The following is a 4067-nucleotide window of genomic DNA, read 5'->3' as shown; positions in this document are numbered from 1 at the left end:
TTGTCAATGTTTTTAACCGTGTTTCTGTCATTTTCTAGGGTCCATATCAAAACAGCTCTATTTTTATTTCTGCTCTCATTCACTCTGCCACAGACTCAGTGACCGGCCATTTTGATGAGGTTTTTACCGCCCAGAAGTGTCTTCGCACCATTGTTTTCAGTGGCTGTTAGAACTGATTCCATCTGCTGTTTGTTCCCCCTTTTCCTGTTGTGTGAAACGTTTCTGAAATACAGCGCGGGAAAGAGATGCGATCCTGCGCTGCTGTCCTGTGTGGTGCCGCGTATTCATTTCCAAGCTGCTTTGCTCTGCAGCGTTCACTTCTCCAGGAAAATGGCAAAGTGTTGATGCCTTGAGGGGCCGACTTGGCTTTTTTTGTTACTCATAAGTAATTAGAGAAACTGCCACATGTTGTTTTGGATAGTGTTTAAATTCAGAAATGCTGTGAAAGGGGGATATATACAGCTGGATTAAAGATATCCGAAGGCAAATTAGTATTTTCAAAAGCTCAAATGGGTTGATTTGTTACTTCAACCCGCTCAAAAACACCTGGCTCTGCATAAACTTGAAGACGCAGCCTAAGAGAAAAATATGTAACGAGGCACCGCACAGAAAAGCAATCATGGCTGTCTCGTTCTCTGCTGTGCAGTTAACCTTCTGGACGGGAGGATGGCTACGAGCGGGCCGGGGCATGCCATGAGGTCCCCTCAAGACCCCTTCCTCCCTCTGCCACAGCGCCCGGAGAGCCCTTTAGGAATCATTCCTTTGGGTCTGAAAACGGTCTTAATTACTAAAACTCTACTTTTAAATTGTCAGTATCTTCCTTAGAGGATACTTGTACAGGGGTAGGTTTCATTTAATTGTCTAAACGCGTCTGCTAGCCAGGAGGGATGTTGAAAAGTCGACTGAAGTAGGTTTCTGGGTCGGGGGAGCAGGCGTAGCAGGGTAAAGGACAGGAGGGTTGAAGAGCTAATAGTGAGTCACTAAAAGCCCAAGGCAGACTCTTAGGATCTCCGTGAGGGATGGAAATTAAGGATGATCTAATAACCACGGGTGTCCCTTAGCCATGCACCAAGTGGATACCTAGTCTACATTTTTTCCTAATGCATTTAATGGCGGTGAACCTACTGAGACTTTTTTCCTTTCCAGCTATTAACCACTGTTTAATTCAATCCGTCCAGTAAGCCCTTTAATATGTCCACGGTGTAAAGAACACTTCCACTGCCTTCTCAATTAAGCGCCAGAACACTCCCTAGGAGCTATAGCAGTAGTCCCATCCGGGCAACACAGGGGGAGGAGACTCAAACAATGAAGGGGCAGTTGGGGCTCAGGACATACAACCCCAAAATAGGGCAGCTTGGCATATTGAATGTCTTAAGCTGAAGGAGTTTGGGGAAATGGTAGAAGCAGAAAGGTCTCTTTGATCTCCTGTCCCCCCCTTACCCTATGTCTCTGAAATGGATCATAAAATCCTCGTGTGAGAGGAACCCTCCCTATACCCAGAGGAAGGGAGTAGGGACATAAAAGAAGAATCCTAACAAGTAGGTCTCTCTAAGGTTCCCCCAGTTTATTACAGTGACCTCACACTCCTTAACCTATCATGACTATCCACTGCTCATCAAACCTAGCACAAAAATACAAAGTCTCTTTCTTTGGTTCTTCATTTCCTTATGAAGGATCCTTGTCACATAAAACTTATGTAAATAAACATGTATGCTTTTCTCCTGGTAGGATGTCAGTTTATTTTCATACCCAGCCATGGACCCTAACAGGATCAAGGAAAAACCTTTTTCTCTTCTCTGAGGCTAAAGTAATAGCCAGCAAAATCAGAGCTCTTTTCAATTGTATCAACTTCTCCCATACATTTCTGACCTAAATCAGGACAGGATCCTGTAAGTTCATTGCCAGGGACTATAGAAGTTGCTGTTTCATGGATTCTCTCTCAGGTAGGTATGCGCATTGCCCATCTGATCTTTAAGAGAATGCAGCATACTTATAAAGCTACATCATAGTGTAATTTTGCACTTAACTTGGTTATAGATAGGCTATTACCAAATACTTCATTCTAAAAGGAGTTGTTAAAATCCAAATGTCTCCTCAACTATGCACTTCCAGCCTCTGGATCTTAAAAAGAATTAGATGTCAAGTCCCTTTATCATCCTGAAAACACACAGCCTCCATCCCTACAAATAATAACAATGACAATAAATATAATAATGGTCAAGAATTTATAGACACTGCAATAACCAGTAGTCTGCCAGGCTCCTTGTCTATGAACTCTGACCTACAGGACTGGTATTTTCATGGAAGACTGAGACTATTTCCAGGACAATCAGATCATGAAGGGATGAAGTGAACCAGGAGAAAAATGTCTTGAAGCGGTTTTCAGCTATCCGAAATCTATAGCTGAGGATTGGGGGGCAGTGCCCAGCAGCTGATGATTATATGATCTTCTGCAAATCATTCATGAACTCCAATCCTCACTTTATTCAGTTGTAAAAAAGTGGGAGAGGCACCCATCTAAAGTTTTTCAGTCCTGCCTGTGGAAGCTTTTAGTTTCTGTAGTCACCTCACGGGTCCCTGCAGGGCTGTGGGGAGAGAGCAGTTGGGTGAGGCTCCAGTCACACGCTGTCCCTTCCCCTGCCCCCCCCCCGCCCTTACCAGGGGAAGGGCATCTTCAGATGCTGAACCAGCCTCCTCAAAGCACGGCTTTCATTATCAATATCCTTCTCAAAATGGACCCACACTGTCCTGAAAATAAACTTAGACTTCAGGTCTGTAATGTTGCACACCAAATAATTTCCCCCAGTTTCTCATATTTTAAGCCAGTGCCTTTGCTCATCTATCCTTATGCCATGAATGACTTATTTAATGATTTCTGCCTTTGAAAATTTTCCCCATTCCTCAAACCCCAGGTCAAGAAATAGGTTTGTTCCCATGAAACCTTCCCTTCTCCTGTTTTCCCACTTGTTCCCCATCCTTTCCCACCCTTGCCCCTCTGCCCATCTTATCACTCCTTCATATTTGTAAATTTGTGGGGTGTGCATGTGTAAAAGAGGAGAGAGAGATTCCTCTAGCAAACAGAAACATTTATGAGATAAGCACCATCTTATTCGTGTTCATATTTACACACGCATGTGTGCTCAGTAAATGTATGTTGAACAGAAAAGCATTTTTGATAAAAAGTTCCACAGCTCAAATATATGTGAAAATCACCTGGATTGAGTTACCTAAAGGCTCTTTCTAGGCACAACCCAAGCTGTGGAACGTTAGTTCCATATGAGCCTGTACGTTTATGCAGATGTGCCTGTAGTGATACGTCAGAATTCAGCGTTCTTGTAGGGACTGTCCAACGTGACGCTTGGTAATGCTTTCTTTTTAGCGATGGCCTTTGGGTAAAGCAAGTAACAGAAATTTAGTCCTTGTCACTGAAGTTTTTCCATGGAGTTGTGTAGCTAGAAGGGCAATGCAAATTGCTCTAGTTCAGCTCTGGACCTCATCTTCTCACCCAAAGTGCCAGACTCTGCAATAACTGTGCTCTCAAATACTCCCTATAGTCCCCAAGGGATATTGCACATGTGATCAGGGTGTGTCTATGCCATCTGGGTATGATGTTGTCCTGCCAGGTCTCCATTGGAGATCTGCTGTACCCATCGGGCATTTCAGTGCTCCTTGAGTAGCTGCAGTTTCCTGCCAGGGTTCTGTTGAGTCAGCTACCCTAGCTAATTGCCTAGAAAAGCAGTGCTCTGCCTGGGGTGGTGACTCCTGGTGCTTCCCAGGGTGCTAAACCAGCACTGTTTTTCTTTCATTCCCACAGAGTCCTCTATGAGACTGATTTGTTTAGTTTCTGACTTTTTTCTTCTTTTGGGAGGTATTATTTTTTAATTATTATTATTATTTTTAAATTATTCCTGGGTCCAGGTAAGGGGAACAAGGTATGTATTTCCACCCTCCTACTCTCTTCTGTCTTGTCTATAATTCTCTGTCCTCCCTCTCTCTCTCTCTCTTTCTCCATATATATAAATATATACACACATACACATTATTATTATTTATACATATATTTATTT

The sequence above is a fragment of the Kogia breviceps genome, chromosome 7 (genome assembly GCF_026419965.1).
Source record: "Kogia breviceps isolate mKogBre1 chromosome 7, mKogBre1 haplotype 1, whole genome shotgun sequence".
Classification (NCBI taxonomy): Eukaryota; Metazoa; Chordata; class Mammalia; order Artiodactyla; family Physeteridae; genus Kogia; species Kogia breviceps.
The sequence above is the reverse complement of the archived record's forward strand: the minus strand, read 5'-3'. Positions refer to the sequence as shown.